At 35.1% G+C, this 26,748-nt stretch overlaps 1 protein-coding gene across 1 annotated transcript in view; it reads right to left on the bottom strand.

Annotated features, from left to right (window-relative positions):
• The window catches only part of lig3 (ligase III, DNA, ATP-dependent), a 163,963-nt gene extending 137,525 nt beyond the window's left edge, over nucleotides 1–26,438 (bottom strand). The window contains exon 1 of the mRNA XM_087252376.1: nucleotides 26,215–26,438. The gene's annotated coding sequence lies outside the window, so the exon portion shown is untranslated. The remainder of the gene's footprint in view (nucleotides 1–26,214) is intronic.
• Nucleotides 26,439–26,748: the final 310 nt, after the last annotated feature.

Genomic DNA, 26,748 nt, shown 5'->3' with positions numbered 1-26,748 from the left:
CCTCTTCTTTGGTTTGTTATGAAATGGGCAGCACAAATGTCCTGATACCTCAGACTGTTGATGTTGCCATCCACTCTGCAGACGTATTTCACATCCACATACTGAATGTAACCTCAAACCATGACTTTTCCTTCACCAAACCTGACTGAATCCTGTGAGAATCTTGGGTCCATGCGGGTTCCAATAGGTTTTTCTGCAGTACTTGTGATGATTGGGATGCAGTTCAATAGATGATTCATTGGAAATTTGTTGCTATTACAACTGAGAACGACAGCAAGACTTTTGTCAGGTAGTGTAAATGTAAATATGAAATACAAATGCACACAATCACAACAGCTTGATGGAAAAATTGTAAAACAAAGAGAAATATCTACAATTTTACCATGATACATGGATTTGTCTTAGCTATTCTCATTTTTTTTTTCCCTTTAAATCAAAACTTATATACTTTCATTGAGAAAACTGATATTGTGAATGTATATAATTTTAGAAAATCTGTTAAAGAACACACCAATATATGTGTGTTGAAATAGTTAGGCCATGCTTACTAGTAAGGAGTTAAAAACAAAAATTGTAATGTGCACACAGGAACCAGTTGTGACAATTCAATTTCATTCTGCTTCTATATTTATAGTGATCACAGAGAGGTCCTATTTGTCACCAATTGCAGGAACTACACTGGTTCAGCGGAGATACATTCACACAGGCACTTTATTAATTCACTAAGAAGTCTTTTGTACATTTTTCATTACACGACTACAAAGCAGCAACCGTGGAGATGAAAGAAAGCTTAATATGACAGAACTTAAAACATGCACATTAGGTCTCTGAAGTGACTCTGAGCTTAGTTCAATAACATTTGAGACTTTAAAATATTGTAGAGGACCCTCGCATGCAGGCTTTTGAACAAATGTCTTTTAAGAAAACTGTGCGAATTACTCTGAAGGGCATGATTAAATGTTACAAACATGAGGCAACCCAAAGCCCACTGGCTCCAGTGTGGTTATAGATCTTTTGATGTCCAGCAGAGAGATTTGAAAAACAAACTTGCATAATAACCTGTGTTGCTTCAGTTCAATTTAAGCACGTCCAAATGTTATGCAAGACTTATTTAATTAAATAAGTCGACATTTCCATTTATTTATTTATTGCATCACGCATAAAATTATAAGTATTAGCTATTCTTTCCATACATATTTGGATTTTTTTTCTGATCTACACTACCTGACAAAAGTCTTGCTGCCTATCCAAGTTTGAGGAACAACAAATAATAACTTTATTTTTAGTTGATTGTTCGGTATCAGAAGTGACATATGAAAAGGCAAAGGCCTCTAGATTACGATTATTTAACCAAAATAAAATATGATCATGCCTTGACTTTTAATTATTTAATTAGGACAGTAAGGTCTGACATTACTTAGACAAAAGTCTCGTCACTTAATAGAAATAATGTACAGTATAGAATATAAAGTCGTGGTGCAGTGGAAAAAGACTTAATATTGTGTATGACTACCATTGAGCTTGGACGCCTGCATCCAAACATCTCTGCAATGACTCATATAACTTAATAATAAAATCATCTGAAATAGCAATGAAAGCGTTCTTGCAGGACTCCCAGAGTTCATCAAGATTATTTGGATTCATCTTTAATGCCTCCTTCTTCTTAATCTTACCCCAGACAAGCTCAATAATGTTTATATCTGGGTACTGGGCTGGCCAATCCTGGAGCACCTTGACATTCTTTGCTTTCAAGATATTTGACGTGGTGGCTGAAGTATGAGAACGAGCACTATCCTGCTGAAGAATATACTCAATTGCCCTTATACTGCCCTTATACTCAATTTAACCCCAAAATCATGACTTTTCTTCCTTAATCTTGACTGATTTCTATGAGAATCTTGGGTCCATTCGGGTTCCAATAGGTCTTCTGCAGTATGTGTGATGATTGGGATGCAGTCCAACAGATTAGATTATTCATTGGAAAAATGTCTGTCACTTTTCCAAATGATGAACTAGAAGTTTTTTTTTTTTTTTTTTTTTTTTGCTTTTACAACTGGGATTGGCAAAACTTGTCAGGTAGGGTTTATAAATATCTGAATTGCTCATTATATGATTAAGGGTGTTGTCATTCAAACATAGTTTGCTTAAACGTACCAGAGTGTGTTTGCATTTTTGGTGCAGCTCAGTCCAAACATTACATTTTTGGCACATGTGAAAGCGACAATTGTACTCTAATGTGCACCAAAAGTGGACCAAACAAGCATCTGAAGAGGTGGTCTTGGTACGCTTTCACATAAACTTTGAAGTGATTTGTTTTTGGTGAGAATGTGAATCGACTTTGAACAAATCTTACCGACTTTTGGACTAAACCAACTATACTTTACGACAAAGATGACAGCAGAAAAACATGTAGCAGACAAACATGGAGTTAAAAATGCAGTTCAGTAAATTTGTCTAGCACTCCACTGAGGTGGATGTAGTCACATGACTGCTTTTTGCTTAATACATTGGTATTTGTGCTTGCAATATGTTGCAAGAATGTAAATTGTTAGTTGCTTGGTATTTAACAACACAGAGATTGAATAATAATATAAAAAAAAAATATTTCTTTACCACTGTTTTAATATAAAGTCATATACTTCCAGAAAACTGGACTAATGCAAAAATCCTCAAAGCACCTTTGTGTCCGTGGACCACAGTCTTAATTTCCTGAAATTTAAATGTTATATAATATGAAAGCTGATTTTTTTCCATCGATGCATGTTTTAGGGTAGGATAATCTGCAAGTTTCAAAAATAAAATAAAAAAAATTAAAATTGAGAAAAATCACTTTTAAAAAAGTTTAAATGATGTGCTTAGCAGTGCACATTAATTGAAAATTGATTATGTATTATAATGCATTTATGAATGTTTTATGGTAGGAAACTTACAAATAAAAAAAATAAATCTTCGCAAAGCATATTCTACTTTATTTTTTAATGACAAATCATTAGAATATAAAGAAAGAATAAAGAAAGTTTTAACCATACCCTGTATTTATGGCTATTGTCAAAATACACCATAATAATAACATAAGATGACATAGAATTTGTGGTCCAGGCCAGGGTTAAATTTATTATAGAAATACTTTCATCTCTACTGTGGTGGCATTTTTCTGAAATGATATTACATTGATTTTTGCATTGACATTACTATTTAATCACTTTACAAAGATAAGGTTCTATCTGACATTTGTCAAAATTTAGTTATTGACATTCTTTTAAATGACAAGTTATTTACATTATGAGATGTTTTTTTATAAGTTGTTAACGTTAAAGACTTTTTGTTTTGCTATATGGAATGTAAAAACTTTGAAGTTCAATATGGCAAAATCATTCAGAACGCAGATAAAAACGTATGATTCCAAGGTCCAACCACTGCGTTTCAGATTTCCCTCTACTGTGATGTCACAAGCCAGGAGGTCATAATATGTTATTGTGCCAAGAGTAGTTTAATACAATTTTTAATAATGTGATCATAATCATGATTTCAAAAATCAGTAGCGTTCATTTAAAGCAGGGGTCACCAAACTTGTTCCTGGAGGGCCGGTACCCTGCAGAATTTAGCTCAAGCCCTAATCAAACACACCTGAACAAGCTAATCAAGGTCTTACTAGATATACTTGAAACACCCAGGCAGGGGTGTTGAGGCAAGTTAAAGCTAAACTCTGCAGGGACACCGGCCCTCCTGGACCGAGATTGATGACTCCTGATTTAAAACATAGACTACTGGAGTTTGGCAAAGATGCAGGCAGAAGCAAATAAAATAAATAACTCTATTGAGCCAATGTTATCTATTAACTTAGCAAATCATTGAATAATGATGACGCTGTAAATATCGAAGCATCAAACAAACTTGTGGACACAAACACCTCAGAAGCTGCAAACAGACACCTCAGCAATCACTAACAGAACCCGTTAGACTAGAGGAAACCCTGAAGCTAAAATCAAATGTGTCGGCTTGTTGAAGAGCATATTGATCTTTTCAAAAAACTTTTCTTTGCTGCCTTCACTATTTGTTTATGTTGGAGCAGTGTTTGTCTGTTGGCAGTTCTGCTAAGTTTGGAGTAAGCTGGATACTGTCACAGCTTGTGGGATGTGCACTGGATCTACTGATGCATTTTGACCTTTTACTTTTGCCAAGGACTCTGTGGTGATAACAATGTCTCAGAATATGAGAGCGAACTGAAAACATGATGTCTGATGCTTTGTTCTTTTCAAGATGTACGTGATTGAGACTTCTGCTTAAAATTCTGATTATTTCATCCATGTGGTTTAGGGCTGATAACCAGTAGGTTTGCTAAAAGAAATAGTACTGCACCAATAAATTCCACTTCAGAGATTGCTCATCATAAGACGTCAAAGTCATTATATACAAGTTACAGCTAATCATGAAGTAAATTAGTTTTTTTTTTTTTTAAATCACATGCACAAACATTTTTATGTAGGCAATTCTGCATTTTATTAGCATGCTTTATTGTTTTAGTAGCTTGTTTAAATGCGACGTATTATGCGCCTTTTTACAAGAGTAAGTAATAGTGCATTCACACCAGACACAGATGAAGCCTCAAGCATGAGTGATTTACATGTTAACTCAATGCAAAGACACGAATAGACATCCTGTGCTGCTATTCAAGCAAATGACGTGGATCGTTCAAGATGGAAAATCTGAACTTTAGCTGACATTCGAGCCATGTTAACCAATCAGGAGCTTGCTCTTATAGGGGTGTGATTATGATGAAGCGCCTGTTGACAGCATCACACATTTGCTGCAGAGTTAACGGCTGCTCATACATGATGTGAATCTCCCATTCCACCACATCCCCAAGGTGCTTTATTGAATTGAGATCTGGTGACTGTGGAAGCCATTTGAGTACAGTAAACTCATTGTCATGTTCAACAAACCAGTCTGAGATAATTCGCACTTTGACCTGGCACGTTATCCTGCTAGAAGTAGCCATCAGAAGATGGGTACACTGTGGTCATAAAGGGATGGACATAGTCAGCAACAATACTCAGGTAGGCTGTGGCGTTGTCACAATGCTCAATTGATACTAATGGGCCCCAAAGTGTGTCAAAAAATACCCCCCACACCATTACACCACTACTACCTGCCTGACTATTGATACAAGGCAGGATGGAATAATGCTTTCATGTTGTTGATGCCAAATTCTGACCCTATCATCGGAATGGCACAGCAGAAATCGAGACTTATTTTCATTTTTTCCAATCTTCTACTGTCCAATTTTAGTGAGCCTGTGCGAATTGTTTCCTGTTCTTAGCTGACAGGAGTGGCACCCGGTGTGGTCTTCTGCTGCTGTAGCCCATTTGCCTCAAGGTTAGAGGTGTTGTGCATTCAGATATGCTTTTCTGCATACCTTGGTTGTAACAAGTTGTTATTCCAGTTACTGTTGCATTCTATCATCTCGAACCAGTCTGGCCATTCTCCTCTGATCGCTTGCATCAACAAGGCATTTGTGAATACAGAACTGCTGCTCGCTGGATATTCTCTCTTTTTCGGAACATTCTCTGTAAAAGCTAGAGATTACCCTGTTGTTGGTATCTCAAGGACAAAATTCTCCTGACAACAGGACTGATGACAACAGTTCATCAAACTGGGCTCGGCTCAGTCTGAAGCGCCGCTGAAAGTGGCCATCATCGAGGTAAAGTTTCTAAGGGAGTTATGTAATGTAATGTAATGTAATGTAATGAACTCACAGAGATGGGTGCACCTAGTGGGGTCAGATACGGCATTGAACGAATATACATGTTTTAGTCACCCTAAATCACATAAAGCACAGTTATCCTCTCAATAAAAACCATGTTAGCCATTTAGCATCGAAACTAGAATCACAGGGCAGACAGAAGCCCATAGCGCGACTCCAAATCTATTTTAAAGTTAACTTTACAAGCAAATGAAGAAAGTAAACTAAAAATGTTCACATGTCTTTTTATGCACAAATAGCACGATTCATTCATGCATGCAATGCCTGGTGTGAACGCAGCATAAGAGTGTGTATGTAAAGTTTAAGCTATAAACACCCCACAAATAATATTTTAGAACTCTTTAAAACTGACCCTTTTAGACTGTGATTTGAATTGTGGCATTTTGGTGACAGTCTCTTTAAATTCAAATGAGAGCCCTATTTTAAAAAGAGGGTAAAGCTATAAACACCTCTAAGGGAGAGATCCTCACTAATGGGCGGGGCTTTCCCCCTCTGATGACATTTACAAATAGAAGAATGCCAATCAAAATGTTTCTGCAGATTGGTTTCATGACGTGATTATAGAGAATTGAATTAATAAAATACAATTAGCAGCTGGATATATTCATAGGGTTTCCACACAACTGTGATTAAACCCCTTATAAAAGTGATCTTGCAAAATAGGTCCCCTTTAACATTACCCTTTTTTATGCAGTGCCTACGAGAGAAGAAATCTACCAGCACTCCATTGCCCTGCAATTGCTTCTTATTAGAGTAGAAGAGATCATGATGACTGCCATTTGCGATTCATTATAATAACGCGTAGAATACTGATTTCACCCTCATCCACTTGATTGCCCTGATGGAAGTCCAAATCGCCACGAAAACACTGTTTCAGCCCCACACACTTTCCTTCAATTTGGATGAAATGCTTAAGTAAAACAGCTCTATTCTTTTCCAGGTTGTCTGAAAAACTGAAGGAGAGTTGCAATAAATTTCAATCTGTTTTTCCACATGCATTGGTAAAAACGAACAATCACAAAGCCGATGTTCATCTTGCTTTGTAGTATTTTTCACACTTACATACAATTTAAAACCAGCTTTAAAGAAAATCATGATGCTAATGTGTAGGTTTTTAGATCACTATGCAATTATATTCTATGTAAGGTAAAGTTTGTTATTCACGTTTATGTTCAATTAAACTTAAAAAATAAAAATAAAATAAAATATTAGGCGTACTGTGATTTATTTATTTATTTTTTTCATTTAAAAATATTTCCCAAATAATGTTAACAGAGCAAGGAATTTTTCACAGTATTGCCTTTAATATTTTTTCTTCTAGCGAAAGTCTTTGTTTTATTTCTGCTAGAATAGTAGCAGTTTTATTTATTTTTTAAGTCATATATTCAATTTTATTCAATATTATTAGCCCTCTTAAGCAATATTTTTCCTATTGTCTACAGAACAAACCATCGTTATACAATGATTTGCCTAATTAGCCAAACTTAATTAACCTAGTGAAATATTATGTACTGTCATAATGTCAAAGATAAAAGAATTCAATTAGTAGAAATTGGCTATTAAAATGTATGAATTCATACAGAAATTGGGGGTAAAAAAAAAAAAAAAAAAAAAAAAAAAAAAAAAAAAAAACAGGAGGCTAATAATTTAGGAGAGCTAATAACTCTGAGTTCAACTGTATTCACTGACAAGCCAAAACATTAAGACTATCTTCATGGAGCCCTAAAGATGTCTGATATCTGCACTAAAAAGTTATCAGCAGTTCCTTCAAGCCCTTTTGGGTTAAATGGAGGCACTGTCAAATCTGTTACTCCGGTAAGTTCCACAAAAGCTCAGATATATTGAGATCTCATGAATTTAGAGGCTATATCAACACCTTGTATTTTTCATCGTGTTTTTCAAATCGGCACATTGCTTTTTTCCCCGGCAAAATGGTAAAATGAGCCACTTTCACCAAAGAACATCATTGTCGTGAAGGGGTGTAGTATTTGATCTGCAGCAATGTTTAGGTTGGTTGCACATGTCATTATAGGTTTCTATGATTTGCCAGAGCCAGGCAGACCTGATGCTGGATTTTTAAAAGGCCATCACAAAACAAAACAGAAGCTTCAAGCATTCATAAAAATCCCAAAGCCTTTATTATGTCAATTTAGAACAGTTTCATGTAATGAAACTGTATGAGTATTTACACTAAAATACATAAACTGATTCTTAAAGTTACTATAGATGTTTCATCGAGAACAGTAAATAAATTATTATTATTGTCTTATAATTCCCTCATTATGATTAAGATTAGATAACAGGTGTCACTTTAAAACTGAACGCTTATAAATCTAGAATGACAGATTTGATTACACAAAAAATTGATGTTTGTAGTTTATTCAAACTAGATTTTTAAAACAAGCTAAAACATGATTGCTGATTTTTTTGGAGAGACAACTTAAATTTTTTATTGTTTAATCCGCTTAAATTTATACACTAGCACACAAAACTCGTGTCGCCTATCCAAGTTTTAGGAAGAATAAATAATAACTGGACTTCTAGCTGATCATTTGGTATCAGAAGAAGCTTATTTGAAAGGCAAAAGACTCTAGATTACGCTTGTTTTACCAAAAGTAAGGTCTGACTTTGCTTAGACAAAAGTCTTGTCACTTAGAAATAATGTACAGTATAGAATATAAAGTCCATACATCGCTGCAATGATTAATAAAGTCATCTGGAATGGCAAAGAAAGTGTTCTTGCAGGACTTCCAAAAGACTCCCATCAGGATTCTTTGGATTCATCTTCAATGCCTTCTCCATCTTATCCCAGACATGCTCAATAATATTCATGTCTGGTGACTGGGCTGGCCAATCCTGGAGCACCTCAACCTTTTTTGCTTTCAGGAACTTTGATGTGGAGGCTAAAAGTATAAGAAGGAGTGCTATTCTGCTTAAGAGTTTGCCTCCTACTGTTGTTTGTAATGTAATGGGCAGCACAAATTTATTGATACCTCAGGGTGTCTACTCTGCAGATCTCTTGCACGCCCTTATACTCAATTAACCCCAAACCATGATTTTTCCTTCACCAAACTTGACTGTTTTCTCTGAGAACCTTGGGTCAATGTGGGTTCCAATAGCTCTTGTGCAGTATTTATGATGATTGGGAAGCGGTTCAACACATGATTCATTGGAAAAATATGCCCTCTATCACTTTTCCAAATAATTAACTAGTTATATTTGTTGTTCTTATAACTGGGATCGATGACAAGGCTTTTGTCAGTTATATAACCACTGGAAGGCAAAAAAAATAAAAATTAAAAAAAAATTCAAGAAAGTCCCTTGCTCTAGTCATTATATTTTACTTGATATTTGATTAGATTAGATCAAAGTTCCTTTAAGACAGGTCATTTCACTTGGTGACCATCTTTGAAATGCTTCTTGGGCAGTTTGCACGGCATTTTGTCTGAATGGAGAAACATCTAATCTTCCAAACCTGTTTGCCAAGCTTACAATTACATAACATATTTGGAATCACCAATTAAATTAAACAACAACTGTTTCATAAGTTTCCTTACTAAGCGTTCGAATAAAACAAAATCTGTATTTTTTCAGGATGCCCTAGCTTTTGCGCATGTGCACTCGAAAAGAATAAGATCTAACACAAACCTTATGTAGTCCATGTTACACATTATCATCTTCTGGATAATGCTTTATCAAGCTTTGTGGATATATTTCTAGTGTCTGTGGAGCAAGTATTCGTTGAGATTCTAGTATGTTTGTTGACCACAAAAAAAGCATGTGAAAGTACATATCTGGTCTGAGCTTTTCCCCTGGAAAAACATCAGTCTATACCGATCAATGATTGAAGCCCCGCCTACTAGTACAGGAGTCATCTAACACATTGACTGTTACACTTTTCCCCATTCAAAATGAGTGACATGTCTTGTGTATTCTGTAGTCACTGATTAGATTCAACTTTATTGTCATGTACAAGTACAAAGCAACAACATGCAGTTTAGGTCTAACCAGGGGTGCATAAGCAGCAAATGCAGTATATAGGTAGAAGTGCAATTATGGAAAATAAATAAATAAATGAATAAAAACTATGGGTAATATCAAAGACTATAGAATACACAAGACATCTCATTCGTATAGAACGATGATTGATGTTTCTTCATTCAGACGGAATGCCTGAGAGGCATTTCAAAGATGGCCACCAAGTGAAACGACTTTCCTTTAAAGGGACTTTGGTAATAATTTACTATTTGAATATTTATAAAGGGGCCCCTGGTGGTTTGTGGGTGCAATGCAAAGTTTGTTCTAGCAAATCATTGGCCACACCATCACACTCCCTCCACCAGTTTGTTATCCCATAGAGAAACCTGGTTAAATCACTTCCTATGGTAAATGACACACAAGAGTAACATCTAATCTTTACAGTCCTTAGTGTGTGGCCTTATTAGGAAATGATCAACAATATTTGGTATAGTTTTAGAAGTAATGATAAAATAAGAAGTCAAACAGCTTATAAAGAACTTTTTCACAAGCCAAATGGGTGGCATTTTCAAAGCTTTCATGGTGTATTTTTAGGTTGTTATTTTTCTAAAGCGTAAAGCTAGTTCCTAAAGTGGGATGAAATGACTTCTGCTGGTTAGCTTTTGTTTAGGCAATGATTTCCTTCACATTCTCTGCCGCATTGTTACAGCTGTGAGAATACCTTTCGTTTGCATTGAACTGGACAAAGAGGGAGGAAGATTGACGGATCTTTGGCCGTCTCACTCAGCTGAGCTTTGGACGAACGGAAGGTTTGAAATGAGGGAGTACGCTGCTGAGAATGCAAGAACAAAAGCAATGAGATGCTCAGATGAGTGCTAAAGCAAGAGTTCACTCATGAGGAGACACAATGCAGTGGCAGAGAGCTTTTACAACCACGCCAGAGGAGTGTCTGAGCCTACCGTTTCAAAAGACAAGAATGAATATGATTTGAAAGACAAAAAGACCCACAACTGAGAGGTTTTACTTTCTGCGTCATCTTATGTAACTACAGTGGATGAAAGATAAATAACAATGATGTCTGTCGAGTGAGTTCGCTCTCCAAACTCCACAGAATTGTAGAGTAGCTGTCCATGGTGCTGAATTCTGCAGCGTTATCCAGATTAACTTACACAATCCCACGGCATTTGAAACGTTTTGATTTAATGGCGTGAATGCATGAATGTACATTTTAGTATGATTTGCTAATCCCCCAATGATGGTTGGGTTTAGGGGTGGGATTTAGGGGCATAATTTTGTATGAATGAAGTCATAAACAAAGTCATGATGAATAATGATGGTGTTACTTTAAGTTAATTAGGTTTCAATGTAAATATTTCAGCTATACACGTTTTAAAATATTTTTTTTATGTCAGTTTGATTGATTTAAGTTGAGCTGATTACAAAAGTTTATTTGATTCCACTAAAAGATTTAAGAGAGAAATAATTGTTTCACAGCGTGTGAATGTGTATGAATTAGCCACTTTTCTTAATTTAAATAGTTGCATTTCCTTGTAAAATCAAACTGAATTAAATAAGGAGACTATAACATTTAAACTTAGTAGCTTTAAACTTGTTAAAGCATGCCAAGTATTGTCTTGAAGGGTATACAACGTGTAATCTTGGATCAGTGTATTTACACTCACCGGCCACTTTATTAGGTACACCTGTCCAACTGCTCGTTAACGCAAATTTCTAATCGGCTAATCACATGGTAGAAACTACATAAGGTCTGTGCCACCTTATGTAACTACAGTGGATGAAAGCTAAATAATGATGTCTGTTGAGTGAGTTCGCTCTCCAAATTCTGAAGAAATGTAGAGAAGCTGTCCATGGTGCTGAATTCTACAGCGATATCCAGATTAATTTACACAATCCCATGTACCAACAAATGATTTTAAGTTACTTTAAAGGCTGAATTAAACATGAAGAGACAACATACAACATGTGTAATGGAAATATCGGTGTCTTCTTGGGTGAGTGTATGTATATAGTAGTTACATTTGTTTTTTTTTCTGGCCAAAATATTCTGAAGGAGCTGTTGATATGGAATTGAACCAGATTTTGGTAAAAACCCAAACAACACAAACATAAAAATAACACAAAAAAATCTGGAAAAACTTTGAGTAATAACATTGAATTGACAAAAAATAATGTACTGAACTACTGAAACGTATTTAATACTTTACATAAAAATACTTTTTTTTTTTTTTTAACGATGGCAGCTTAAAGACGTCTCTCATGTGGGGAATGAAGTCACATGCATTGCTCAGGTGGGATTCTTTTTTCACAGATTTCAACAGAGTGTAAAAATCTTGATGGTTTTGTAGGTCTAGTCTCTATTTTGTCATTTCTATTGGATTCAAGTTAGGTGATTGGCTAGGCTATTCTGATGCTTGATTTTCTTTCTTTGAACATTTGAGTTTCCTTGATGGTCACAAAAACATATGGTCACACAAACATATGGCACCACATGAAGAGGGTTTATTTAAGGAGCAGCATTTGTTTACTCTGTCTTCCCTTATAAGAAAACTTATTTTCTATTATATTTTGATGTTTTTCGTGTACTTTATTTTGATAAGAAGTCAACAAACACAAAGTATATGAGAGGAGAACCATTCGTCTGACAAAAAAAGGAGACATTTTTAAATAGAGCCACAAAAACGGAAGGAACACAGGGACATTTCAAGTTCATCAGCCATCACATCTCTGCATAAATCCCATATGCATTATAAAAGAAGACAGAGAGCGAGAACTAACTATAAAACTGATGAATAATTTTATCCGCAAGATCTTCATTAAACTGTTGCTCCACCATGACAGTAGCTGACCTGAAATAGACTGGCAGCTGAAATGGACGCTGACTGCATCCTAAATCACACTCTTCCCTATTAGATGAAAACTGTATTTGAAAGATATTATATCTAAATTCTAGAGAAATTCCATGCATATGTTAACTTTCTATGTCAAAATTTTTTAACAACTATACTGATTTACCTATCTGTCACATGTAATGGATCCACAATGAAGCTTTTTCCTTAAAGATGCAAATACTGTGTATAAATATATATTCATTTGATATCAGAAGTGGCTTGAAAGGCAAAGGTCTCTAGATTAAGCTCATTTTACCAAAATAAAACATGATCATTCCTTGATTTTTAATTATATAATTAGGACATTAATGTCTTACTTTGCTTAGAAATGTCCAAATGCTCAAATGATCTGTTAGTTCAAACTAAGCATCAAAATGGGTAAGAAAGGAGATATGCATGTAAGTGCCTTTGAAAGTGGCCTAATTGGTGATGCGAGATAAGTATTTCAGAAACTGCTGATAACTGTGATTTTCATGCATGAACATATTTAGGGTTTACGAAGAATAGTCTGAAAAAGACAATATCCAGAGAATAGCAGTTCTGTGGGTGAAAATGCCCACAGTTAGGAGACAACAGAGACTCGATCATACATCTTGCAAAACAAGATCTGCAGAAGAGAATATGGCTACAAAATTAAAAAAAAAAAAAAAAAAAAAAAAGCACAGATCATTGATTAATAGAAAATCTCTTCCAAAGGCCAGAGTGCACTCTTGTGCTCTGAAACTCCAAACTCCCATCAAGAAAGCCAGGAAATACCACGACCAAAAAAGTGATAAGTGAAATTCCACAATCAAAAAAGTGGTTGTGGAATAAACAGATGATTTAGGCTACATTTACACTGCATAGTTCAAGTGACTCAGTTCCAATTTTCTTTTTCTCTCATGTGGCAGAAAAAAAATAAATAAATCACATGGATTCCGATTTACTCGAATCGGATTCAGGCCTTGTTCATATGTGGAAATGTATACGATATGAATTGGATCTGTGCCCTAGTGTCTGCAGTGTAAGCAGGTAGATTGGATTTACACCTGTCAATGAGTCACGCATCATTAAAAACTATAGCGAATGACGTCAACTCTGGCACTTTCATTTCGGAACAGACTTCAGCAGAGTCCTAAACCTTAAATCTCATACACGAGGACTAAAAAGGATTTTATATATCGTCATTTAGCAAAGTATTTAAGCATGTTTAACGAGAGCGAGAGAGCGCAACATCCACCACGTAACCTAAAACTAATAGTTGCATACATCACGTGAATCAATCATGCCATGTATATACATGTATATATATATATATATATATATATATATATATATATATATATATATATATATATATATATATATATATATATATATATATATATATATATATACATACATGTATATATATATATATATATATATATATATATATATATATATATATATATATATACATATATATATACATACATATACATATATATATAAATAAAACTCATCCATTTTGTTCTTATTAGGTCCGCATAATTAAGGGCGAGGCCACGTAAGTGACAGCTAGGTCTCGCTGGTTTCCGTCATGTCACGTCAGTTGATTCTTGCTAATTAGCTGCTAAACTTGGCATATACATCTTATTTATTTATTTATTTATTTATTTATTTATTTATTTATTTATTTATTTATTTATTTATTTATAACAACCCCCCCTCACAATTTTATGAAGTGTAATATTTAGCTATATACAACAACATTTTTTTTGTACCAGGCTGTAAACACCTTTTTTTTCTGCTGTAAAGTTGGCCAGTTTAACAATGAGGTCATTAGAAATGGGCTCCATTTTGAAGCCAGGATTAGTGGAATTTCGATGAATTGCTGTACTGTATCAGCAACTTCCATATTAGCTTCAGAGGGGAGAGAGGAATGTTGCTGCTACGCAAACAGATTCAGTATCATCATCACAAAATGATTATCTTCGATTTTATTATCGACTGATTTAATCTTCTGCAAGTATTAACTTAATTCTGCATAGCTTGTTAGCATACTATAACTGTGTAGTAAATGTTGCTCCAACTGAAAGCACATGCTGGGGAAATGCAAATACAATCGTCTTTAATTAATTATGCAGCCCTGGCACAGAATATTTGAATGCACAAATCTTGATTCAGATAAGCAAGAACACACCAGAGACACCGCTGGCAGCTAAGAACAACAAATTGACTACAGTTCACATATGTTTACCAAACTGGACAAATGAAGATTGTAAAAAGATTGCCTCATTAACTTTCTGTTTTAAGATTCAGATGGGAGGGTCAGAATTTGGCACAAACAACATAAAAGCATGTATCAAAAGTTCAGGATTCTACAAATGAAGTTTTTTTTTTTTTCCTGGCACACTTTTAGGGCTTCTTAGCACAATTTAAAATTAGTTGATGTCCATCCAAACTAACTATTTATGACCTATATTACAAGGACATTTTTTAGCAATATAAATGACAAAGTCTGCAGCAACTGCATCATGTCCTCACAAAATTATGGACCAAAATCTCAGAGGCACCTTTACAGATCCTTCTTGAATCTATGACATTAGGAATTAAAGCCTGAAGACAAAAGGGGGTACAACCTGTTACTAGCAAAATGTACCCAATAAACTGCCCAGTGAATATATATATATAAAATCATAACTGCCTGCCAGCTCAGTAGCTTAAATGTTCACTCACACACACACACACACACACACACACACACACACACACACACACACACACACACACACACACACACACACAATAAGAGCAGTATTAATTAAACTGTTTAATCAACTATATGCTCCGAAATGAAGAGCCTATGGACTTCAGATCAGGGGGCTGCGTGTAAAACATCCCAGCATAAATATGAGTTCTGAAGCAATTCAGCTTGCAAATTCATCCTTGCGAAACAGCCTCAATCTTCTGCTTTTTAGAGCGTCGAGGCTATTTTATCCACCAATTAGTGTCAGCAGCCCAGCCCTCTACCAAGTGGACTGTGGAAATATACCTTGGAAAAAAGGAACACAGATGGAAATAAATGTCCTTTCTATCAGCCCATCGTAAGCTTTCAGTGCCTAAGGGTTTTGGAAAGAAAATGCCGATGTCTATGTATATACATACGCAGAGATTAATGATTGATACAGAACAGATTCTTCCCAGTGAACCGCGAAGAGATGGCCAGACACTCAGGGGCTTTTAATAGTTACCATGCATGACTGCGTAGCTCTTACTCACACCGAAACTAATGTAGCAGGACTAAAGGTACAGCCACTACTCCCAGTGTGCTTGTCTATTCTTGTGATGCATGTTGGTCAGATTTAAGGTCTTATTTTGTCGCAGTCATGTGGCTAATGAAGCTATTGCAAAGACGGCAGTTATCGCAGTGACAGTGGCTGTTTGTTAAAACCAAATGAATGACTTTGTTTTGGCTAAATTTAAACTCTTAAAGTTTGAAACTTTCACTTAACTTTCATTATTCAACCTGCTTGATGTTAAAAATATGACAAACCTCGAGGTGGTTTCTAGTTGTAGATTCTGTACACCTCGAACAAATGAGAAACAGTTTCCCAAAAGAATATGCTTTAAAATAACTCCCCATAGCAAAACGCCCAGGCAGGCTGTTTACCGCCAAGCTCCACTGCACAGTGAAAACTAGGGCTTTGAAAGAGTTCATGGCTTGAGTAAATATGATCTGAAAGTAATCATTTTTTATTTTACGCATGTAAAGTCACAAACTTTAAAGTGAAGACTGAACTTTGTTCAGATGGAGACTCTGATGATTGTGATTGTTTTAAGTTTGGGGACAGTTATCTTATAGTTATATGGACTTATAATAATAATAATAATAATAATAATAATAATAATAATAATAAAATTATAATAATAATAACAACAATAACAACAACTAGAGATTTACATTTTCTAAAGAAAACAAGAGTGGGATTTGCCATGGAAATTCACTGAGGATTTCACACTGGGTGTCATCAACGTTTCCCATTTACTTTGAATAAATGACATCAAGCATTGCCAAACTGAATTGTGGATCACCACTTCAATGGGGTTGCTCACTGCAGAAGTTGGGGATTTCTCAACTTTTCAAGTTCCAACGAAAGCATCAGCCGATCTGAAATGCGTTTCCCTAAACCATCGTTATCCATCATTCCAACAGACATCTGCAAACTGTGTCGCAAACTTGTACGCTTGCAACTACACCTCTAGAGCTGTAGTTAGAAGCATAGTTCCTGGCTGTGCTTTATTCCCAGTTATCTCCCCTATGCCCTATTCCTTTCAGACATTCCAACAATTGAGGCTAGAATTGCTGCCAAAGGTGCATCAACCAAGTATTGAGCAAAGGCTGTAAATATTTATGTACATGTGATTTTTCAGTTTTTTTATTTGTAATAAATTTGCAACAATTAAAAAATATATATTTTTTTCAAATTATCATTATGGGGTACTGTGGGTAGAATGGAGGAAATAAATTAATTTAACCCCTTTTGGAAAAAGGCTGTAACATAAAAAATGTGGAAAAATTGAAGTGCTTGAATACTTTCCGGATGCACTTTATATAATTTCATACAATTTCACAATATATAATAAGCAATACTAGATATTTTTTATGTCAGTAAATGTATAAATATACACTAGGTAGTAACCACAACCACAAGTAACCATATAATAAAATTTATGTTAATTACGGACATAATGGGCTCTATTTTAAAGATCTTGGCGCGAAGTCCAAATGATAGGGCGCAAAAGCATTAAGGGCGTGTCCGAATCCACTTTTGCTATTTTAAGAACGGAAAAATCCCCTTTCCGCTGTGGCGCATGGTCTAACAGGGTTGAGCTTATTCTCCTAATGAGCTTTGTGTGTTTTAAGAATAAACCATTCAGAGTCTCATCTCCCATTCCCTCTAAGTGCCAGTTGCGTCATGCCATAGCCCGTTTGCTATTTACATGACAGACTTCGTAAGTGGAAAAACTGAACGTTTCACTAGGGAGAAAACATTTAAACAGAGCATCTACAGCGCGAGAATGAGAGATGAGCCTCCTCATTATTTACTTTTACTCTCTTCTGTGGATAAGGAAACGTGTTGTACGCAGAGACATGCATTAGCCTATACAGTTGAAGTCAGAATTATTAGCCCCCCTGAAATATTAGACCGCTTGTTTATTTTTTCCCCAATTTCTGTTTAATGGAGAGAAGATTTTTTTCAACACATTTCTAATCATAATAGTTTTATTTACTCATTTCTAATAACTTATTTATTTTATCTTTACCATGATGACTGTAAATAATATTTTACTACATATTTTCAAGACACTTCTATACAGCTTAAAGTGACATTTAAAGGCTTAACTAGGTTAATTAGGTTAACTATGCAGGTTAGGGTAATTAGGCAAGTTATTGTATAACAATGCTTTGTTTTGTAGATTATTGAGAAAAAAAAAAGCTTAAAGGGGCTAATAATTTTGGCCCAAAAAAGAATGTTTAAACAATTTAAAACTGCTTTTATTCTAGCCTAAATAAAACAAACAAGACTTTTTCCAGAAGAAAAAATATTATCAGACATATTGTGAAATTTTCTTGCTCTGTTAAACATCATTCCAAAAATATTTAAAAAAGAAGAATAAATTGTGAAGGGGGCTAATAATTCTGACTTCAACTGTAAATAATTAATTATGTTTGTCAAGCACAAAGATTTGTTTTAAAACCTGTACAGGTTAATTGGGTAGGCTAAATTGTCCGTAGTGTATGAGTGTGTGTGTGTGTGTGTGGATGTTTCCCAGAGATGGGTTGCGACTGGAAGGGCATCCGCTGCGTAAAAATGTGCTGGATAAGATGGTGGTTCATTCCGCTGTGGCGACTAAGCAGACAAGAAAATGAATGAATGAAGTTGTCATGAATAAACTGAAAAAAAGACCCCCCCCCCACTCACCCCCCCTTCAACTTTTTGTAAAAAGTAATGCTATTTTGTAATATTTTAATCCTTCAATTCTTTTTCATTTGTAAAAATATTAGCAAATTGCTGTAAATCCTGTATGTATCAAGCACAACTGACGCGCTCTGCGCTGGACTTTAGACCTCCTCTTAACTGGTCTATTGAGCGGTCTATTTTAGATCCTCAAAATAGCAAAGCGCCAGCAATGCGCCTTAACATACCTCCTTTTATAGACCAGACTGCCTATGGGCGCACATATGAGCGCAAATGCATTTACTGTTTAAACAGCGGGGTGCAACACGTCAAAATGACACTTGTGTCAAGCTGAAACTTGCAAAAAACATTTACGTCACATCTTGCGCCGGAAGTGTGATAGGGCCCAATGTCTCTCAATTGACGTTTTGATAAGAGAAAACACAGATTTATTGTCTCTGACTCTCAGAAGCTGCCAAGAACAACAACAACAACAACGAACTAAATAAAAAATATATAAATATTGATTCAACACATTCTGCCCCTTTTGTTTTCCTGGCAAGTTTGAGAACATTTTGGCACTTTACTGTGGGTTTATTATTCATGTTCACTGGTAATATATTTAGATTAAGAAAAAAGCCTATTTTTCATATTTAAAAACAAAGTATTTCTAGTATACAGTACATATTAGCCATATAATGCTACATAACCATTTAATATTGTGATACTGTGGGAATTCCAATGTGGTGCACAGTACAAGGTCTAATCTGCTCCCTGTTTGCTTGCAGCCCTGTTTAACATTTGTACATGTCATACCCTTCACATCTGACTAAGTGTCATTATTGTCCCAGTTTCTGGAGATTTCCTGTCTTGTAGGCACAGATGAGTCATCTCTAATTGGTGGAATAATACAGCTGGCTCAGCAGCACAACCGAAATGAGGTGCATCCATTTCAGTCACCATTTCTGTATAAATGTGTTCCGAGTGGAGAGGGTGCCAAGTGTGTTTAGCCAATCAATTAAAGAGGGTCTACTCATCTCTCACAATCCGGAGCCAGCCATTAATCAGATTTTGACAAATGACCACAACTCTCTGCTATTATCTAAAATCCCACTGTTTATTAAAATAACTAATGAATACAAGGCTAATTGGGTCTGCATGGTCCCATTAGGGCCATTTATGACTACATAACCAATGCCTTAATAGCCACTGCTAATGCTATCAGTTATAATCTCACCAAGTATAGAGATTATATAAAGCTAAATTTAAGGTATTTAATAGCTTAATTAAAGCATTAGCTCACCCAAAAACTAAAATTATGTAATGAATTACTTAACCTCATGTCATTCCAATCCCCATACACCAGGGGTGTAAAATCGTTCAGACCAGAAACGCAAGGTCGTGCGTCAAGTTTTACAGTTCGCTGCGTTGAAAAGTTCAAGCTTGATGAACTCTGACCTGCGAAATCGCATCACTTGACTGTGTGAGACCAATCGAGGATAAAAACATGACCTTTTTATTCATTTAAAATATGGAGCAATCCATATTTTAAATGTCTAATCATCTTGTTTAATCCTGCCCCTTTTCGCAGCACCATACGACAACTCTAATTGAGTCCTTCAGGCTACAGTCCTTCAGACTAGTGTGATCAAGTGTGTTTAATTAGCATTGGAACTAAACTGTGCAGAGCTTCGGCCCTCCAGGAACTGGGTTTGACACCTGTACGCTAGATTAGTGATCCCAAACCTTTTGATCACCGCAAACCGGTCAACGCTGAGCAATTTCACTGTAGACCGGAGGGGATGGTGAGCATTAATCAATTACAGAGCATTAATCAATTACAGACAGTGCTAAACCACAGAGCCCACTGACATTGTCAGATAAACCACTAAAGCAGATACTATTGGACAAACTGAGAAATTTGTTTTTAAAAAAAATAAATAAATAAAATTATGTTAGAAGACCTATACAACACAAACACAAGCAGAACTTGAAACACATATCTAAAATAGCTATATAAAACAGATATATAGCTATTATGGCTGCACAATATATCGTTTTAGTCTTGATATTACAACATGTGCATACACAATAGTCACATCGCAGGATCTGCAATGTTGAACTGGGATTATATTTGACCGAACCTGACATTTGTGGAGTCATTGAGGATTTTTACCGTAATGGAGCCAAAGTTTATCATTTGCATGTTTTAAAGCCCTGTGAATATGAACATAAGAGAGTTTAAAGCATTCAGGCACAAGACATTGTGCCAATTGTAACTTAAAATAAAAAGTTAATTATGTAAACAAAGAAGAATATGCAGGGCTATTTCACATTTGATTATTCAATTTCTGTACTTGAACTCTCAGACAGAATCTGCTGATTTTTTATTTTTATTTTTTGCTATTTCTGTGTAGAATTTGATAAAAAAAACTGTGGATTTATGCGGAATGATTTTAGGAGTCATTCATTCATTTTCTTGTCGGCTTAGTCCCTTTATTAATTTAGGGTTCAGGGAATGAACCCCCAACTTATCCAGCACATCTTTACGCAGCGAATGCCCTTCCAGCCGCAACCCATCTCTGGGAAACATTCACACACACACTCATAGTCATACACCTCGGACAATTTAGCCTACCCAATTCACCTGTACCACATGTCATTGGACTGTGGGGGAAACCGGAGCACCAGGAGAAAACCCACGCGAACACAGGGAGAACATGCAAACTCCACACAGAAACACCAACTGATCCAGCCGAGCCTCGAACCTGCGACCTTCTTGCTGTGAGGCGACAGCACTACTTACTGCGCCACTGCGTCGTCCTGATTTTAGGAGTATTTTAGGAGCAAATCCAATTAGATCCTCTCTCTAATATCTCTACTAAAAAGACAAAACATATTACTTTACAAACTGTATTGTAAATAAATAATTTGAACAAAATAATAATAATAATAATAATAATAATAATTAAAATTAATTTAAAAACTGAAATATTAATACACACACATTTCCACAATACAGACTTGATGGACTAAAAATCAGCAAAAAATTGGTGAATTTCTGCACGTGTAATCCCACCAGTCCTATAGCACCCAACCCACTCCGAACTGGGATCCAACCTGCGTCTGTAACTAGAGCACCTTTAGAGGTCATAGTGAGGTTTACCTGCATGGCACTTTACTAACTGGCCTCTGCTACACGTGAACAGATTCAGTGTGAGCCTACCAAATGGGCCATGTGGTTAAATTGTATTCATATAGAAATTTATAAATCGCTGAAAATCAAAACATTGTGATATCAAATTTTTCCAACATCGTACAACTCTAATATGTCACGATCAAAAACCGAGGATCTAATAGCGAGGGAAGTGACGTTTATTATAAGTGTAACAGAAAAACAAGTCTCAAAGAGTTAAAAAAGGGCTGAAAGCTGAAGACAAAGAATATGGCAAAAAGTTCAAAAACAAAGAGTTCCTAGGCCAATGGCCTTGTCACTCGACAAACAGAGAAGCAGAGAATCTCTGGAAGACAAACAGACAAGAACAACAACAAACTAATGACCAACAGTAACCACTGACTGAATAAATAGCCAGCAAAACAGGAATCAGCTGGAGAATGGTGATTAAATCAGCTGATCTGAGAGCATGCTGCTAGTGCAAAAGGTAAACAAACATGCACACCCTTGGACGCAACAACACACATGGCACAATCATAACATACAGAAAGAGCACACAGACTCATAAACCATGACATATAAGCTAGATATCAACAAGAATGAACAAGAAAAAAAAAAACATCATGAGTCATGTGACCGTAGTACTCAAGAGACTCTAGACACACCTGATCACTGTTTCCCTGATGAAGGCAGACTCTTGCCGAAACACGTAGGATTTATTTTTTGAGATTTAGTCAAGTGAATAAAGGCTTTTTAAATTTTTCACATTTTTCAAGTGCCTTGGACTGATTCTTGTTGAGTTTTGATGAATCCCTTACCCAAAGAGCACCAACCAAACATTTGAGTTACCCCAGAGCACTTTTTTATTTATTTATTTATTTTTTTATAAAAGCTAGATATATTATAGTCTAAAGTAGAATACACTTAATTAGAAAAGTGCTTGTGAAAAATACAATCTATTTAAGTAAACGTCCATTTGTTTTTTTTCTTTTCTTCCCAGAATAGGACACATTTTTTTGTTGTTGATGAAAACAAACGTTTAAAAATGAAAATTGAATATAATTTTATTATTATGGCATCCAATGCAACAACATTATTCAAAAGTTCATTCTGCTACCCTGCTACTAGCTTAAAACAAGAATTATCGCTAAACTAGTCTACAAGACTAGCAAATATAATTGTGCAGCTCATCGTGGACCCCTGTAGGTCTGGAGTTCAGATTCCTGTTCAGCCTGTGCATTAATCCATCTTTGTCTTTATTGTCTAAAGCTCACAGATAAGTCTTCACTCCTCTTAATGAAATGAAGGAAACACTGTGGTTGGTGCTGAATGAAGATAAAGCATTGGCCATCACAGTCCATATGCTGTGTGCTCGCTTGAGACAAGTTACATTTCTTCACATACACCCTCATTTTGCTCAAAGTATTGACCCATAGAGAAAGTGTCTACGCACTATTACTAGCATTGAATGGGCTGGGGAGGTTTAACAAATGTTTTATTGAGGGTGTGCAGACTGTCAATTAACTTAAAACTGTAATGTCTGAATTAATGGTCCAAAACATGCACAGACTTATTATACACAACTAAAATCAAACTCATCCCACATTAATCAATGGAGAGCAAATTTAGTTAGTAACAAATTATAAATATTTGGGTCGGATGTTGGACAATAAAATTAAGTGGGATGTACTGTATGGACTGACAGTGTAAGGAAAAAAGCTTCAACAGAGAATGCACTTCTTAAAGACATTACTGTCTTTTAATGCTGATAACACAATCATGTTTTATAATGCTTTTTTTTGAAAGTATTGCAACATTTTGTGTAATTTGTTAGTATAGAAATGCTTCGGAGGCCCAGAAGAGGTCAAAGATGTAGGTGGTAACAACAGCCAGTGAGTTGTTGGGAATAAAACTAAAGAGCCTTGATGGTATAGAAAGAGTACTAAACAAGGCCATCATGATTGTAAATGATGAGAAGCATCATTTATCAAACACTTTCCAATTGTTACCATCAGGTCATGGATATTGTGTTCTCAGGTGTGTAACAAATAGAAAAAATATATATAATTTATACCACAATCAACTAAGTTTTTAAATTCCTCCACTCTCAGTAGTAGTTGATGGCAAGTAGACTGGATATTTATTTAGAGTAGGGGTACCATGGTACATGCCAAATCTGAAATGTCAGAAGTCTCTGTGAGCATGTGCTTCAAATGAAATCTCCCTATACGGAGACAAATAAGGTAAGCTAGCAAGCTAGCAAGCTAACTAACTAACTAAACATTTACTTTGACTTAAAAATGGCTAATATGCGACCTTGGACCACAAAATCAGACATATGCTGCTTGTGTTATTTTTGGCAAAAATATATTGTATGGGTCAAAATTATTGATTTCTCTTATCACAAAAAAAAAAAAAAAACATTAGAAACTTAAGTAAAGATAGTATTCCATGAAGATATTTGGGACATTTTCTACTAAATGTATAAAAACATAATATCTTATTAGTGATATGCATTGTTAAGAACTTAAATTGGGCACATTCAAAGGGCCATGAAACCCCTCTCTTTCGGTTCAAGTCTACCTCAGAATAAAAAAATATATATATATCTGAAATGGTCATGAAGCACTGTGAGAAGAGGCAGGAGTGGGCGTGGCCGGCAGAGCAGGGGAAAAAGAGGGGAGCGAACAACTATTGTCAGCTTGCTCGCCATAAGATGCAGCATGATTTTATACTTTTTAAAAGTTGAAATGCAAAGAAATAAACAGTAAGTAATTTAAATATCTTACATTTGTTATTCGTAATTTCATATACACATACCATAATTTGTTATATCCTTATAAAGATAGTCATGTTTATATAAATAGTATAAATGAGGACTTCTCTCTATCTCAATCCCTGGGTCTGAATGCAGACACAGTGAATAGCAGCGCAGCAGGTCTCTTGCCCTGTCTATTCCAACCATTAGCCTTGCCGATAATATGGAGGATTTTAAAAATAGGTGAACACAACAGACACAGGTGATGTGTCTGAATATGAAAGAACTCAACTGATAAAAGACAAAGTCCGCCATTCTCTAATTCTCGTACAGTTCTCTCGACAAAAATGCTTGCTGCAATCCAAGCTTTGCTGCATCGGTCCTGACAGAATTAAAGGTAAAAAGAGGTAAAAACATACAACAAACCCTGTGGATCACGGTAACAAACATAAACGACCCTTCATGAACGGCTAATCCCACCCCAAAAAATTATTTTTAACATGGAAGATAAAAATTAGCTCACAAAAGCTCAGAATTATCCCAAGATTAAAGCTGACAGGTGCTAATGTTGCCTTAACTGATGCACACAAACCTGTTAACATTTAATAATAAAAAAATAATAATAAAAAACTCTTTGATGTCTTGAAGGTGAATTTCTCAATATTTAGTTAGATTTTGAAATACTTGCTATTCTGACAAATGTTGTCATACAAAAGACAAAATTCTATTTATTCAGATATCAAATGATGTATACAATTCAATACATATTAAATAACATTTAAGAAGTTTTGTGGTCTAGGGTCACGAATAAGAGAATATATCCATATATCTATACATCTCAGTGTCAAAAGATGCATGTCAAACTATGGATTGTTGGACAATTATTTCATATATTAATAAAAATAAAACAAAATATAATTTTAAGCCTAAATAAAATTTTTAATTTTACCTAAACACTCTTAATACATGATGTTTCATATTGTGCAGTATAATTTAAAATTAAGCTGATGGTCACGGTCACGTCATAGATCATATGTTTTATTAAATATATGTATATGCAAATTAATTATTTAAAATATTCATAATATCAGCTGTCACTTTATACTGCTTGTGTAAATAATAATATATTTTGCTATAGTATGATATTTAAATGCTTAGATTTATGACAAAACTCTAACATTTAATAAGATAAAACTATGCCATATAAAAGATGACTGAAATATTAGCACAATGCTAAAACTTGTAGAAAGAAAAATGGTTTGTTTGTCCCTAAATGTCCCGATTTTACATTAATGAATTTAATTTCTGTTCTTTTCCAGAAAAAAAATAAATTAATTAAAAAAAAAAAAAAGAGTTTAATTTTACTCATTCAAGCCCCAAATCTGCCATTTCTTAATGAAACTAAATATTTTAACTTTTCATACAATATATGACCATGATGGTCTTTGAAATAATTTTAATATTCTTTAAAAGTTCACTTATAATATCAGTATCAGAAAAAATAAATATAAATATTAAAAAACATCTGTAAAATATCCATAAAATTATTATTCAACACATTATTCAATTTCTAAGGAATGGCCTAAAGGGTCACAGTTACAGTATGATGATTTTTAAGGTCACATGCGTAGTTAAAATATCAACACCCCCTCAATTTTCAAGTAACGTTAAGTGTTTTCAGAACATTGGTAAAAATCAAAACTTACAGCATGCGAGGTAGCTGCTGTCAGATCCAACAGAGCCTTCAATAAAAGTTTCTTTGTGAACTCTCCATCACACTGCGCACCTCCTTAAAACATGCTGTGGATCTTCAGAGGGTTTACAGGGAAGAAAACGTGCTGTCAAAGAAGACATTCCTTTACTTTTTCACTAGTCTTTTTGTCAGTTTGTAAAATATGAAACGGTTATCCATGAACTGAATCCAATGTAGAAAGGGTCAGGTGACGGGTTTGTTTGTAACGGGTTTGTTTTGGCAAAAAGCGACGTGGCTGGTACCCACAGGTGTCAGCCATTAAGCGGTTCAACTTATGTGGGCGTGGCCTATATTCAATAATGCGACGTCTTGCTGCAGTAGTAATTATTTGGAAAGTACTAATAGAAAAAACATTAACCCTCCATTTGTGTTTTATCTTCTTCTACTTCTTCTTCTTTTTTATTAATGTAAAGGTCTTGCTGTTCTATAATTGTAAGAATTTTATTTTATCATTTATTTACTTGTTTATTTTTATACTACTACTACT

The sequence above is a fragment of the Danio rerio genome, chromosome 5 (genome assembly GCF_052040795.2).
Source record: "Danio rerio strain M-AB ecotype USA chromosome 5, GRCz13ab, whole genome shotgun sequence".
NCBI classification, from domain to species: Eukaryota; Metazoa; Chordata; class Actinopteri; order Cypriniformes; family Danionidae; genus Danio; species Danio rerio.
This window is presented reverse-complemented; position numbering and strand designations above follow the sequence as displayed.